This window comes from Dipteris shenzhenensis, chromosome 15 (assembly GCF_047967505.1).
Source record: "Dipteris shenzhenensis isolate YYH24624 ecotype China chromosome 15, Dip_SZ_1.0, whole genome shotgun sequence".
Classification (NCBI taxonomy): Eukaryota; Viridiplantae; Streptophyta; class Polypodiopsida; order Gleicheniales; family Dipteridaceae; genus Dipteris; species Dipteris shenzhenensis.
Window position 1 is genome coordinate 41,217,320 of NC_141610.1, and position 16,768 is coordinate 41,234,087.

General features: G+C 41.7%; 1 pseudogene; it reads left to right on the forward strand.

The window, feature by feature from the left end:
- The first annotated feature begins 1,149 nt into the window (after window positions 1-1,149).
- Window positions 1,150-9,470, forward strand: LOC147893820 (uncharacterized; annotated as a pseudogene).
- Window positions 9,471-16,768: the final 7,298 nt, after the last annotated feature.

Below are 16,768 nucleotides of genomic sequence, written 5' to 3' on the forward strand. Positions count from 1 at the left end.
CTCTTGCTTATGACACCCTCCACCATCCTCGATGTTGCTACAGGGGTTGGGCTTTTCCCTTACTGAGCTCGCCTTGCAAGGTTCTTTGCACTAGGGCTGGCGGCACCATGATACTTCCCTCCAATGAATGTGTGTCTCTTGGTGCTTTGCAATAATGCATTGGCCAAGTCACTGACACATGTATCATACAGATTCAACATCCCCTTGAATCCTTTGGTAGCTAGCCAACTTGCATGTACAGGCTCAGTAAGATATGTCGTGGGCACATGCGATATGTCCTCCACATCCTATCAAGAGTGAAGTATAGTGAGTGGTTCATTTGCAAAATTTGGTGGGAAAATAAAATTTTGTATTTGTGAATGGATACTCACACCAACAAAGTGCTTCTGCCAATGCGAATATCGAACATGCCACTAGCTCAGCCAACAATCCATCACAAGGATGTTTGAATCAGAAACCTTCCCTATGGCCCACCAAGCCCAATTGTACCTTTGCTGTGTGGTTACATCCTCCTCTGTTGATGCATACCTCCACAGTCAGCATAGGTGTTTGTGCTCATCTTGGAAGCTCCTATGCACGTACTACGCGGTGTGGATGTGTAGGCTTGTTGCCAATGGAAAAGGCAAGACCTTTCCCCGCCATTCCTCGCCATGTATCACGTTCTCTTGTCCATTATTGAAGACTGTTCGTACTGCCCTCCAATTTGTGCCAGCCTTGTCTACCATGAAGCCTTTAAAGTCCACAGTGGGGTGCCCACACTTCTCCATGACATCATTTAGCTTCAACCAGAAAATGATCTAAGCCTCAGTGTCCTCCTCTTTCATCTCGCACATGACAACAGTCATCATCTCTTGGACGCTGCATCATACAACTAAAGTTAGGCATAAGCATCATACTTTCAGTGCTGGAGGGAATGTAGGAATACTAGCATTTGCATTACCTAGGATCATATACGTGAGCATCCATCGTTGTCCACCCGCATATGTGCCGTACATGGTCAAAACATATCCAGCTATTTTGTAGATCACCACCACCAGTGCAGCGCATGCAATTCACCAAATCTACCCCTAAACCGGGCCCTATTGTCGACATCTTGAAGATAAAACATTTGCTTTCATTATTGACTGCTTGACTAGGGAAGAGGCTCCCATGGAAAAATCAGTAAGCACATCTTTGCTTCAGCTTCAAGACCCTGGAATCCATGCCTTCATCACTTTCAGCACGAGCATATGCTTGAACCTGAGCCAGGTTGTCCATTCAGCTATGCGTTATGTTGCTTCTAAGAATGCAAAGAAAACACATTTGCATGTAGTTGCCATTGGGTTGGCCCTGTATGCTTTACCTGTGCCTTTGGACAAGAGGCTCCAACTCCTCAAGCATTGCCATCAACTCATTATCCATAAGGGAGATGCCTGGATGAGGGCACTTGAGACTATTTTGTTGTGACTACCATTTGTAGGTGTTTGGGACCTGTTGCACTAAAGTCCTTCACCATCTCTTCGACCGTGCACCTAAGGTATTTACGTGGGCTCTACAGGTATCTCTTTGCACCTCGTGATTATGCATGCCCACGTGGAAAAAGAGTCTCATCATTTTGGGCCCCGCCATCACATAGTATGCCACACATTTGCATTGCTTCAAAAGAATGGGGGACCTTTTGCAAAAGAAACAGGCCAAGGTTCCCAAGCTACTAGCAGACATTCCAACAGCCGGAATGTTGTTGTTCATTTTTCCTACACCAAATGAGAGAAGATTATAACATGCACTCAAAGAGACATAGTCAACATTCTCTAACTCAATTTCTTGGCAATAGGTGTGCTATGGACCAACCTATCCATGCAGTGCGGTTCGATAATCCATTAATCGACCTATCGAACCAAAGGGGGTTTGTACACTCTAGTTCCCCCACACACCTACCGTGGCAACGAACTTTGCTAGGAAATGTCATTGTTGTTGACATTGGTTTCGTCCAACAATGGCCATCATACTTTTGCTCCATGCAGTCCATTACACTCGCTCCATGTGGCGTGGGCGACAATTCGAACACAACATTCCCATTGTACATTGTTGGAACTTCCATCAACTTCTCCACTGTGGTTGAATTGTGCAATAGTTGATGAAGCAGTCGATGATGTTGACCTGATGTACGATGACATGCTAATGATTGCTTGAGGACCCTCCATTACGGCTACTATATCATTGTCATCATCGATCAGTACTGTGCCATGGCCTCTGAATGCCCTTGCCTATCATAGGGTCATCCTCACTTAGCACAATGATTCTGCCATTTGCATCTCGTATCATTGGATCCGACGAGAGGGAGTCCAAATAGATCCGCACTTCGTTGAGGTTGCTAGACCCTACACCAATTGGGCCATCCATTTTAAGAGGGATTTGAGAGAGAGAGAGAGAGAGAGAGAGAGAGAGAGAGAGAGAGAGAGAGAGAGAGAGAGAGAGAGAGAGAAAGAGAGAGAGAGAGAGAGAGATCTATGCACAAATTTCAAAATTTTCCTTTTTGGAAGCATCATTGGCCAAATTCGAAGTGGAAGGCCCTCAAAAAGGGCCCTCTTTGCTAGGGGGTAAAAAATTGTGCAAAATTTTTCATGTTGTGAATTTTTTTATTTTTTTAATTTATGAAAATAACAAAAAAAGGGGCAAAGTCCCTCTTGTGGGTGCCAACTTTGCCCTTTTTTTTGTTATTTTAATTTAAGAATTAAAAAAAAAGTTTTTTTTAAAAAATAGAAAAAATAATCCAAAAAAAGGGTGAAGTTGGCACCCAGAGGAGGGCATCGGCGCCCTCCTTTGGGCGCCAGCTTCACCCTTTATTTGGATATTTTTTCTATTAAAAAAAAAGCTAATTAAATTTTTTTTAAAAAATTTCTTAAGCGCCTGCGCCCTCCTTTGGGCACCTTCACCCTTTTTTTGGATATTAAAAAAAATATATGAAAAAAAGCAAAATTGTTTTAACAAATTATTTTTTTAAGGGAAAATTTAAAAAAAGGGGCCATGTTTGGCGCCGAGAGGATGGCGTAGGGGCCATGTTTAGCACCCAGAGGAGGGCACCCTCCTCTGGGCCATGTGCCAGCGCCCCCCTCTGGGCACCAAACATGGCCCCTATTTTAAAAATTTCCCTTAAAAAAATATTTTTTTTGAAAAAACAAGCTTTTCAAAAAACAAAAAAAACATGCTTTTGGGAAAAGCTACCCCGGCCCCCCCCCCCCCCCCACCCTATATGAATCCCCCCCCATGATACTCTCTCTCTCACACACACAAACACACACACACACACACACCCATCTCTCTCTCTCTCTCTCTCTCTTTCTCTTGCTCTCTCACTTACACACACACACACACACACACACACACACACACACATTCACACTCCCATCTCTCTTTCTCTCTCTCTCTCTCACACACACACACACACACACATACACACACACACACACACACACACACACATCTCTCTCTCTCTCTCTCTCACACACACACACACACACACACACACACACACACACACACACACACACACACAAACACACATACACACGCATATAATTTTCTCTTTAAAAATTCCCAAAAAATTTCCCCCTTTGTTTCCGCTTCTATGTTTGGTATTTTTTAAAAGTTTTTTGCTTCCCCTTTTGGTATCTATTTCCCCTTTTCTTTCATTTTTTATAGTCTAATTGTTTCAAATTTTACATTTTATTAAACCCTTATAAAATTTATTTTACATTTTAAACATTTTATTTTATTAATTCACACACACACACACACACACCCAATTTATACACTTTGCCCCATGGTCTCTTTTTTAGCACAATGTATTATTACACATTCACACACATGCACATACCCCCTAACCTCTCCCTAGGCCCCTATCCTACTCCCTAAAACTCTTCATGTTTATATTTATTTTTTTATTCTTTGTCCATTGCTTAATTTATTATTATTATTGCTTAATTATTATTATGCTACTAACTCTCCTTCTCCCTGATATACACTTTAACTATATGGACCTCCCTAGCCCCCTACCTTACTCCCAAAAAACCCTCTTTAAGTTACTTTAATTGCACCTGTATTGTTATGTATTAGTAAAATTTCCTCGTTTCCCTTTGATCTAAGCAATCAGTGTAGCCCACATGCTTGCTCTTACTCCTACTTGCCTCCCCTTGCTTTGCTTACTTAATTCACCTACCCATAACCCCCCATTAAAAATTTACCATCCCCAACCATTCTGTCACACACACACACACTCACACTTACACACACCTTCTCTAAACCCGTAGCCACATCTTACGCCCACATCTTCCAAACCTCCAAAGTTCCAAACCTTTAATGCACCTCCTACCTAACTCTCCCTGTTACGTGACCCTCTCCCAACTACTTGTTTATTTATTGCCACCACTACCAATGTTATCCCACCGCCCTTGCTTTTCTTGGTAATCCGTTGTGTACTTTTTTGTTTATATTTGCCCCGTGAGGTGTGCTCTCTTAGTGTTCATTAGCTCTTGTACTGACTCCTTCTCGCTATCCATAGCTTTGTTTGTAGCTCCTTTATCTACTCTTCTTTCTCGCTGCCTTCTCTTCAAACTATGCAAGCATGACTATCTTCTTCCTCCAATTTTTCTTAAGGTACATCTTGTGACCTTTTGGCCATGTACTCCCCAACCTCCATGTTCACAACACTTTCTTTGGCTGGCTTGGTAACCTTCGGGCAGACATTCTTCCTTATCTTAGACAACTCACAAGCTCGGGCTACACAATTGCACAATGAGTCTCTTGTCTCATGTCTTGCTACTCACTGGCCCTAAGCACTTGATTACTAGTGTTGCTCCTACTCTTAGTAGATGGCTAGCATGTTGGCAAAATAACTTACGACAACTAGATCCACAACTCTTTCGTAGGTCCTTACAGTTCTAATGATTGTTTAGTTCTTTGATAGTTTTTAAAGCTTATTACGTACCCCTTTTTTGGTCGGCTTATGTTATTTGGTTCAGACTTGCACTTGCAATAGTATAGTTGTTCTATTGTACTTTGCAGTGATGCATTGCACTTGTTCTTATGTGCTTCATCTCCTTTGCCTCTGCATGCACATCTCCTTCCTCTCTTACAATGATAAGCCCCTCTTATTACTTATCTGCAAAGCTCCTTCTCGGTGCTAATTTCCTCTCTATTGTAATGCCTTGGGCTCCTTTCATTCGACTTCTTCTCCAACTATTATAGAATTCTTCTCCTACTACTATGGACTTGTTGTAGTTTGTAGATTACCTGTAACTCTTCGCAAGTTCCTTTTTTTCTTTTTGCATTCACTAGTGGCTTAGTTCTTGTCCTCTCCCATAGTTGCTTTGCCTTTTAGATTGGTTTAGAACAAAGAACTGATCATTAGCTAGCTCAACGTACTGATGATGCTCCTCTACTTGGCTGTGAAACCCTTTTGATTACTCTCCCGTATCACGGTCCTTAGTTTCTCTCTTGCGAACCGCAGTTCTTAGCTATCCTCTTTACCTTCTTGCTCCTCCCTTTCTCTCCACTTGGCTTCATGTTCTCTTGTCCTATTCTTCCCTCTTCTCTCTTGTCACGTTCACCTCATCTAGTTTTGGCTAGCCTTTTGTCTCATGGAGCACCTTAGGTGGCTTCTCATTTCTCTTCCCTTGCTCCACGATTATCTTCTATTGTGCATCTCATGTTTATGTAGCTGCATGCCTTGTACACTTGGTCCCCATGTATTTGTTAACCAAATCCTTTACCTTTTACTTAGTTAACCATATGGTTGACTACCTAGTCAACCTTATGGTTGACTGTCTTACCTTTGCCTAGTTGTTTCAACTGGCCCCCCTCTTTCTTTAGTTTCCTTTTTTTCAAAAATTTACTCTTTCATTTGCAGTCTATTAGTTTTTTAACTTATGTGGAGTAGTCTCTTTTAGTCATTTGTTTTCTGTTCGATGCTTTGAGAATTATCATAGATGCCTTCTTTTCCATATATATAGGTACTTTTTTATGGTGATACCCCAATTTTTCTTTATAGTACTTTTTCTCTTTATTGTTTCTCTATGCTCTTTTACTTTTGTTTAAGTATAAATAAATTTACTTCCTTTTTTCTTTCATATTTTAATGTGTCCAATAAATACATACAATAAGTAAATGACTTTATTTCCTTTATGGAAATTTTGTAACATAAAATGTTCTATGCAAAGATTTGTTGCTTATTTATTTACAAAATAAAAAGAAGAAAACATTAAATATGCCTAAGTGTAAAGTCTTTTTGCATTACTAGTAATTTTAATAAAGTCTAAGATTTCCTTTTTGGGTTGTATGTCTAACCTTTTTTCCTATTTAGTTAAATATAGATAATTGAGATATACTCTACTTAAACATACAATATGCTTATTTAGTTCTTTTGAGCTAAGTTGTTTTTTCACTTTCTTAAAATAATTTTGGTTTCTTGAAAGAAGGGTGTACCCCCCAATTTAACTCTTTTAATTCAGTTAGGTCATGATGGTGAGGACCACGCCCTCATTGCTTCTCATTATGGGTGTGGAATCCCCCCTAGGCATAGTTTGTCCCATTAATCTTTGATAATTCTCTTTCTTTTACAAGGGTGTGGAATACCCCCCTTGGTTGTTTTTATAAAGAAAGAGAGAATTTATTTTTTTACTAAATTTAAGGATATGGACTAACCCCCTCAATAATATTTTTTGTGGTGGTTCCCATAGCTGGTTTCAATTTTTCTCTTTTATCTCTAGTAATTCTAGTAAAATTTCCTTTAGGAGGTTATTTATTTATTTATTTATGAGATTTTGAAAGGTTTATTAATTATGGATATGGAACACCCCTGATGTCACATGTGATGCTACTTTTGCATTATTCTCTTATGGTATTTTCAAAAATTTACTTGTGAATCTAGACGGTTGTCTATGTTCCTTGGTAAAGCAATAACATGCTAGGGGATATAGGCATTACCTATCTACCCATTTGAAATGATGATATTCTAATACCTCATTTTTTTTGGATGGTGGTAGGTAAGTGAACCCTGACCTCAGAGCCTCGACTACTTGATGGATTCTACACTTTTGTAAGCCTACCTTGTTTGGATGTAATACCTTCGAAATAAAATTATATCTCATTTGTTTTAAATGTTTAAATCTCCATATTTGAATTATTTTTAAAATTTTAATTGTTTAGATTTTTGGCCAACTGAATCGATTGTATGGTTCAATTATTGAGGGGATAATGAATTTGAAACACACACACACACACACACATCTCTCTCTCTCTCTCTCTCTCTCTCTCTCTCTCTCTCTCTCTCTCTCCGTGCCTCAGAAAGGCCTCTATCTTTCCCCCCTATCTTTCTCTTTTTTGTCTTGTAATGAGGGTTTTTGTGCCATGAATGTAGGTCTTGCAAACCCTAACTTTCCACTGTATCCTCAATCCGCATCCTAGCAAGAATGGCATCATGCGTACTCAAGTGAGATGACATCATCATCTTGTATGATGACAATTATGATCCCATGGCTCAAGCACACATCCGTCAGACACATGAGTAAGAAGGCATTCAATCCAACGACGTTGGTGTCATCATTTCGTGCATGTATGATAAGGCCCCAGGCCAAGAAGAGTAGGAGGAGGATAGTTACTCCAGTGAGCGTAGTGAAAGTGTGAGCACACCCTCTTCCAGGGGCGACGCAACAAAGGTAGAGGTCAACGTGCATCAAAGTGACTGGCCAGAGAGGATTCTGAGGATGATGACGAGGAGGGTGTCCTTGGAGAGATGGCACAGAGCGCCTCCTGCGATAAGACAATCATGCGAGAATGCATTGAGGACCAGCTACAATCATTCACTATGAGTAGTTCGGTCTTTTGAAGGTCTATAATCTCAAGGCATGGAGTGAGAATGAATGTTTGGGCTAAATAAAAAAATTTCCTTTGTAGGTGGAAAAAAATATGCCTCTGTCCCCAATCCCCTTGTGTCGATTGCTCCCAATGCCTACTATCCTCTAGATCACATACCGCACCCAAGAGATGCATGAAACATTCTTCTCAAGTGGGTACTTGCCGGGTTTGGGTGTCTTCATCATGTCCACCACCACACCAAAGATGCAAAAGAGAGACATGGATGAGGATGTCAAAAGGGAGTGGAATGCGCATTGGCACCAGAAGCACGAAGAATTTGAGGAAGAAATTAGAACACAGAGTGGGCATTCTTGTTGAATTCCTTATTTTATATTTGGGATGGGAACCATCGCCAAACAGGGTGGATGATCGAGATTAGGACATGTAAGTATTGTAGTCCATTGATTTGGGTGATTCAACATTAGTAGCCACGTTTCATTTGTTTTCAACTCATGAATTCTTTTTTTTCTTTTGAATGCCAGCCTTTCCTAATGACGAGTGCCAGCATATATGTGTAGTGGAGGTGCCTTTGAAAGATGAAGAAGAGTTATTATCTATGTTATCAAGGACAAATATGTGAGTTAGATGATTCTTGATAAACGCACTGTGTCTTTAGATGCCTCGCCCTCACTGAAGGATCATTTAATATGTTGCTTTTGACTCCAGGCTAGCACAGAAGGGGATTGACTCACCACCACTTTTTCGGACCTCATTTGCAAGGCTAGAATGTTGGGTGCTGTATCAGATGTGGAAATCCATCGAAGATTATCAACAGAGCAAAAACAGTGGCTGGACGTCCACAAGAAGAAGGCATCATGAAAGTGCATTGGGATAAAAACCCTCTTCCAGTCATCGCACAGGTGATGTGGAAGGTAAGGATCAATAATGGGACACTTTTCCCTTTCCTTCTCTAGTTTTCGTAATATGTTTTTGTAATATGTTTGATGACAAGGCAACTAATGCATGTGCAGGACACGTATGACAAACACTTGCATCCAGTCATGCACAACCACAACGAGTTGTCAGATGCTGACTTTCGAAAGAAATGGAACGAAGCATACTACAGTGTGAACGACAAGCTCTTAAAGCATACGCGTCGACTCCTGAAGTTGGCTGACCCCACACTAGGGGCAAGATGGTACAAGTAAGTAAATTGTGGGGATTACATGTGGAATGACAACGATTAGATGACAATCTTATGTATAAAGTGATTGTTTATTAAAACCACTTTTGGTTTGCAGGACTGTCACCACTTTGGACTGGAGGATGAAGCCCCCGGGGGTGATCAATGAGGAGAGGCTGTATAGCCTCACAATGTCGAGGTCACGATCGAGGATGATAAAGTAAGTTCTATGGAAGCTCTAGCAAGCGACGAGAAGGAGATGCGTGTCATGACGGGCATTCTTGAGTGTATGCTTCAGCACACCCTTAACCCATGGTGAATACGCTGCTTTGCTTTTGAATCGTGTTGTCATTGCTCAATTGATGAACACTTGTTTTGGGCACTTTTCTGCAGATGGAAGTGTGGTTTTCAGGACTTGGCTAAGATGGGAGACACTGTGGTCCAAAATGCATGAAGCTGGACTCCACATTTTATTGCACTGGAGAAATTTCTACTCAATTGAATGTGATGAGAATAAGTTATTTAGACACATGCAAGAAACCAAGCACAAACACAAGGAGCGCCTCTTCATGTAGGTCCATAAAAATTTCAAGCCCGATATTGCCTTGATAGCCCAAGAAGGTGCAAAGCTCACAAGCTGGAGGCATGTGTATCGGTATGCTTTCATGATACATGTTTTTTTGTGAGATGAATTTGTGTTTCAAACACAAGAGACTAACCTGGCAGGCTCGTCCTTTTGGATTTGCCAGTTTCATGTCTACAGAAGTGGCAAACTGGGCTGTGCGCCATTTGTCGGGCGAGAGGATTGGGCCACGATTCATGATTCGGATGTATCAATGTATGAGGAGTTCTAGTTGGATCAAAAGTGGCTAGAGGAAGTGTACAAAGAGTGCCCACTATTCTTGGATTACCTTGAAGGGGAGCACCCATGAGAGGAGAAAGAAATGTACATAACATACAACAAACTAAGGGGGCCCAAAGAACCACAAAAGCTTGCAATGACGGTATGTACAAACTCAAGTGTCCCCCAAAAGATTTCTCTTCTAGGTTATTTTATGTACTTACAAAGGACTCTACACTATAGGAAAGTGAAGCAAGCAAGGCGAAGGCACTTGCATCTACTAGAGCGGGCATGAAAGTGGCTAAAAGAACAAGGGGGCAAAAAAGAAGATCGGGAGGCCAGATAAACCCAATAGACTTGGACAATCCTACACCTTTATGGAGTCTGGGTGTAGCTTCTTTGTCTTGCTACCTTTTAGTAGCTGCTTCCTCCTGTGCCTTTTCTACCTTTGCTCTACTGTTGCTTCATCCCTCACATGTCGTCTCCCATGTCTCCCACATTGGACAAGTGATGTATGATGGGCATCAAGAACATCAAGTTGCGAATCTTTTTGCCATGTGTGCAGATGCCGATAATTTCTTGTTTGATAGAAGAAATCTACCCAATTCATGGGTTTGGTCTTGTGGAGGCGAGCCAAGAAATTGGATAGCACCACATTGTGATGCTTTGTAAGTTAGATCTACACAAGCAAGGTGATGGCGTGAGCTGCTCGAGAGCCAATATTGCATCCTTGATGAGGTTAATGGGAATGTCACCCTAGTGTACTTTTAGGTTATAGTCGGCCATCGTATCCAACCTCTTCTCCATGAAGGGGTGGTGATACATTCATAGTTCAAATACAATCCCAAGGACTATTAGCAATACTATAACAATGGTGTAGACTACTAGGTGCTTCGAGACCCTGATGTGGTACCTTACCTGTGATCATTGAGTCTGCAATCAATCATCAATAGATTTCCTTGCCACTTCAATCTCCACCACAGGCAATCAAATTCATTGACTGTTACAATCAAGCGACGAGCACCACCAGCTAGATGTTGAGATATCGAGCTCCACTCGTGATATGCCAGGGTGACTGTTGTGCATTTATGTCATCGACTTGTTAGCTGCTGCAGATGCGGTTAGTACACCGCCCATGAATAATAGCTGGATGACAGCTATCTTTATGTACTCTAGTTAGTGGCTCACTTAGTATACCTCCTAGGTTAGCTGAGTTTGGTTTTAGACCCACATATAGGGTTCACGTATTCCTTTTGTACTTAAAGAGTTCTTTTGGCTTTCACAACTAAGAAGAGAAAAACTATTTTTAGCCTCCACCTTTGTGTGTATTCCCCCATTGTGTACGTGAGAAAGCTGCAAGTGAGACTCCTTACTTCTCTCCCACTCTCTTCACATGGTATTAGAGCTCGGTTTGTGGTAAGGAGCTCAAGAAAGCAAACCAAGTTCACGGTGTCTTGGTAAGAGGATCAATGTTGCTTACCTTTTTTGAGTTTGGGAGCAAATCTCTATAGGTAGCATAGCCGGAAAGTGCAAGAGTCACTATCTCAGATTGGGACGCTCTTCGTGGTGTGGCAGGTCGTGGTGGATGGCAGAGAGGCCAAAATGCAAACAACAATGTTGAATGCTACTATTGTGGTAAAATGGAGGTCTATATGGGGTAGCCACCATGTTATGTTCATGCTGTTCATCCTAAGCTTGTTTGCAGGTTGAAGAAAGCCTTGTATGGCTTGAAGCAAGCACCCAGAGCATGGTCTGACAAGATAGGATAGTATCTTGTCACTATTGGCTTTCAGATTTCCAAGGCAGATTTCTCACTTTATGTGAGAAAAACAGAGAAAGGTATTATGCTGCTTGTTATTTATGTTGATGATTTGATCATCACAGGTGATAGTGATGAAGATATTCTTCATATGAAAATGCTATTGAAGCAGAAGTTTGAGATGAAGGATTTGGGAGAGTTGCATTGCTTCTTGGGCATTGAGGTGATTAGATCCACAAGTGGGATATGGCTCTTACAGAGGCAGTATGGATTGGACATGCTATCCAAATATGGGATGACAGGCTGTAAGCCTATTTCAGTTCCTTTGGAGCAGAATGTGAAGTTGAGCACAGATGCAGGTGTGGAAGACCCTACTATGTACAGATGCATAGTAGGAAGTTTGATTTATATGACTATTACTAGGCCAGATTTGAGCTATGCTATTGGGTTGGTAAGTTAGTTTATGCAAGCTCCAAGGAAACCACATATGAATGTAGTTAGACGCATATTGAGGTATGAAGTCCACATTGCAATATGGACTATTTTATGAGATTGGGGTTCAGATACAGTTGCATGGATACACTGATGCTAATTGGGCTGGTAGTATTTCTGATAGACAATCTACCAGTGGATACGTGTTCTCTTTTGGGAGTGCTGCAGTCAACCGGAGCAGTAAGAAATAGCCTACAGTTGCTTGTCGAGCACAGAGGCTGAGTACAGGGGTGCAGCAATGGCTGCATGTGAGGTAGCTTGGTTGCATAAGCTACTTTATGATATGCATCAGTCTATAGATGGGCAAGTTGTCATTTATTATGACAACATGAGCAATATACACTTGGCAAATAACCCAGTCTATCATGCTAGAACAAAGCACATTGAGGTCCATTATCACTATGTGTGGGAGAAGGTTCTAGTAGGTTTTATTGATCTAGTTTATGTCAACACAGAGGATTAGGTAGCTGACATATTCATGAAGGCATTGGGCATAGAGAAGCTGCGCAAGTTCAGAGACCTGCTTGGTGTGCAAGAATCAGGATCAAGCTCGAGGGGGAGTGTTGAGATATCGAGCTCCACTCGTGATATGCCAAGGTGACCATTGTGCATTTATGTCACTGACTTGTTAGCTGTAGATGCGGTTGGTACACCACCCATGAATAATAGCTGGATGACAGCTATCTTTATGTACTCTAGTTAGTGGCTCAGTTAGTATGCCACCTAGGCTAGCTGAGTTTGGTTTGAGACCCACATATAGGGTTCACGTATTCCTTTTGTACTTAGAGAGTTCTTTTGGCTTTCACAACTAAGAAGAGGAAAACTGTTTTCAGCCTCCACCTTTGTGTGTATTCCCCCATTGTGTATGTGAGAAAGCTACAAGTGAGACTCCTTACTTCTCTCCCACTCTCTTCACACTAGGTACATGCAGATGGGAAGTATCACTACTACCAATTCATGAGAGAAATGGTTTAGCATGCATTCAATCTCTCAATACACTCCCTACCATTTTCTAAGCTACGGACCTGAAGCTGTTCGAGCCAATCTTGTCCAAGGGGTGAGAACCAGGTTACTTAGGTCACATGCTCTAAAAAGTTATAGATGTCGATGGTATCTAGGATGCAATGCTTGTGGAGCATGCAAGTGGTCAAATGCTGAGCGGAGGATTTGGGCTCATAGGTAGTTTGTTGAGCGCACTATTCTTGCTCCATCTGGATGGGTAGTGGAATGGAGATGGTATGTGAAGATGAAGGTGTAGCAAAGTGGGGGATGGCAGATGAAAATTTGTTGGTTAGCTCTTCTACGGAAAAGAGGTCATGGACACTGATGGAGTGCAAGGAGGTGGTGGACATGTAGAGTGATGGGGAGTGGGAGTGATTTTGAGAGCATTTAAGGGAAGTCAAAATTCAAAAGAAATATCGGCAAAGTTTTGGTAAGAGAGAAAGTGAGGTTTTGCAGAATGATGTAGCTTTAGCATTCATGTAGTGATGGCTAGCATTAATAAAGCAGTGACTAGCATTACCAGTGAAATATAGCAATGACTCAGCATTAATAAAGTAATGGGTAAGCATTATTATAGCAGTGTTTAGCTTTGTTAAAGAAATGATTGGCATTAATTGGATGACATGTTGCTACATTAGAGATGGGGGGATTATCAGTAAGTAGCTAGTGGCATTATTATAGCAATGAGACTAGCATTATTTTTAGTACAATGGGTGGGAATCATTGCGTTAGTTATATAGTAGCGCAACTTAGTCAGTCATCGCGTTATGATTTTGTGCTATCGTTATAGCAGTGAATCAATTTTGTGGGCCTTGTTGAGGAATTTGACTACCTGACTCACTGCTTTAGACTTCACCTTAGTGTGTGAGTGCATGTGAAGTGGTGCGGATGATGCAACAGTCGTGAAAATTGAAAGTATTATGATGTAACCATGGCCGCATGTTGGTGGGTGAGTGAATTGGTGAATGGAGAGCAAGTGAACGTGTGGAAGCTAGTCACCTAGAGGAGATGGGCTGAACCCTTTTTACGAAGTAGAGGCCTCAACAATGGATGGCAAGAACTCATTTTTATCGAATGATGATGTGGTGTGGACCATGCCCTATTCTCACCTATCACATTGACTCTCTACTCTCTCACCTAGGCCTATTTCATGGATAATGGACCAAAAACCTTAAAATTCATAGTACCTTGCATCTCTCTAGGTAGCATACTTGCTTCGCATGCTTGTAAAGAGTGTTCAGGATGCTTGCAAAAGTGGTGTCACATGTTCATTGGTGCCTTCTTCAATTGATTGTAGCATTTCTTGAAGCTCGCCATAAACTTGTGCAATCCATCGAGATCCAGAAGTTGTTGTGAGGGAATTGGAATTCTCATCTAGTGTTTGGGGTGCAAGAACAATGGTAGGTTCCTGTGGGTCTATCACCTTTTTAGGGAAAAGTTCTTGTGGTCTACCATGTTGGGTGTTGTTGTCGAAGCAGCACATAAGGATGAAATTAAGCATGTGCACTTAGGAAACTAGCGGGCCTTGCCCTTCCCTTTGAGTGCAATAGGTTCTTGTGTTGTTATCCCCTTTTTAGGAGCAAGTTCTTGTGTAATTACCACAATTGCTCATGTTGCTGATTCCTACAACATGATCATGCGAGGATACATGGGAGAGTCCCATGGGAGTATTTCGGTTGTATTTTCTTATGAGCTTCTAATAGTAGGTTCTTGTGGGCTTCTAATAGTAGGTTCTTGTGTATTTAGCTCATTTTTAGAGGCAGGTTCTTGTGGTACTACTATGGAATTTGGATGATGTAGGGCATTGAGTGGTACCCACTAGAGGCTTGTGCACTCTAGGAACCCATATGACGCTATTGCCTTGGTAAAACCCTTGAGCCTCTACCAACTTTTTGGGTTTCCACGAGGAGTGTTGCCGCCTTTGACCTTTCGTTTGCTTGCATCTTCGAGAACTGGCCTTCTGCCATGGCTTATCTTGAACTTTTATGAATGTAGAATGGGATTGGAGATGAGGCAATAAGCCCTCCATTGAGGCATTTGAGCTTTAGAGTTTGAGAGAGTTCTTTAGATTTCCATCCATTTGAGAGAGATTTCCATCCATCACTTGCATTCTTTGAGATTGCTATGTGAGGTTTGAGCTTTCATTAGTTCCATTGAGAGTTTTCATTCTTTCTTCTTAATTTCATGTGAGAAGAGGTCCATTTCCATTGTGTGAGAGATTCATTGAGTTTGACTTTAAGAGAGTGATTGAGAGAGATCCATTCTCCTTGATTAAGAGAAGGTTTCCTTGTGTGAGAGAGAGAGACATAGTAAGTCTCATAGACCTTGTTTTGAAGAGAGATAAGCAAGGAGCTTCAAAAGCTACCAACAAGGCATAAATGACCTCTAGGCTCCCTTCAGCAATGGACTGCAGCACATCCCTTGTAGCCAACAACCATCTACTAAGCTCCACAATGCTCACATTCAAGAAACATACTCTAGACATGGGTGCATAGCAGTGACTCAAAGCAACAAAGCAATGACTTGTAGCACTCCAAAACCACCAGCGACACCAACCAATAGAGGCTATAGACATCTGTGTCCAATGCCAAGGACCACGTTGCAATGGACTATAGCTTGACCTGTCGACTCTAACCGAGAAGGCTATCGATGACTAAATGGCCTCCAACAACCCTTCATCAAACCGGCACTCAAATATCACCTCCTAATAGCTGATGATGTGCAGCTCCAACAACCAAGATGGGTAAATCCATCAATGACCTTCATGGAAATCTCTAGCGCCTTTTGCAATAGAGGACTCCATAGAATCTCTCGACTATTTAGTAGCTCCCGGATCGGATATTCAATGAAAAACTCAACTCCTTGACCTCACCTACTGCAACAAAGCCTCGAGAAAATGGCCAACTTCAATGCATAGACTCCATACAAAGCACCCTTGCATGTAGCTCAGTAGCCAATTGCACTAGATGTCAATCAACCTCTAGGCTTCTAGGAGCAATGTCCTAGCTCAAAGACTAGCCTCTATAGGCGATGCAACCATGACCTTAGGGTGTCTTCATTGTGCCATCTTCAAGACACGATGATTGCATTGCACTCTCTCAAGATTTGATCAATAGAGCATACTGGCGGGTCACAACCAGATGGAGTTCAGTCGCCTCTAGTCTCCACTACAGTGACTTGGACTCTAAGTAGTTGATCCTCCACTCCTACTCCTCCTACTCCAGGCAAGGCATGTAATGCAATGAAGCCCACGGCTCCTACAATATAGACTAGTAGCAAACATCCATCTCCTTTGTTGGCTTCTAAATCCCCATGCATAGAGCTTATACCTCTCTCTATAATCTCTCTCTTTCGTATCTCTTTAACGCATGGCATATCGTCTCTCTGCCACATGGTAGATGAGCTCAACCATTGCCTAGCTTAAGTTGAACTTGGGTTTGGGGGTGGTCAATTTTTAGCCATGTGGCACCCTTTCCCAACCTTATCTACCACTCCTATTACCTTTGACCATGATTACCTTTAATGATGGTTTAACTAACTATGGTTAAATTTGACTAAACCTTACCACATCAATAGGTCTAGTTAGCCACGTCACCTGACATGTGGTAGTGCTAGCTCATAGTGCCACCTCAGCATCAGTGCTTCACAAGCACATTGT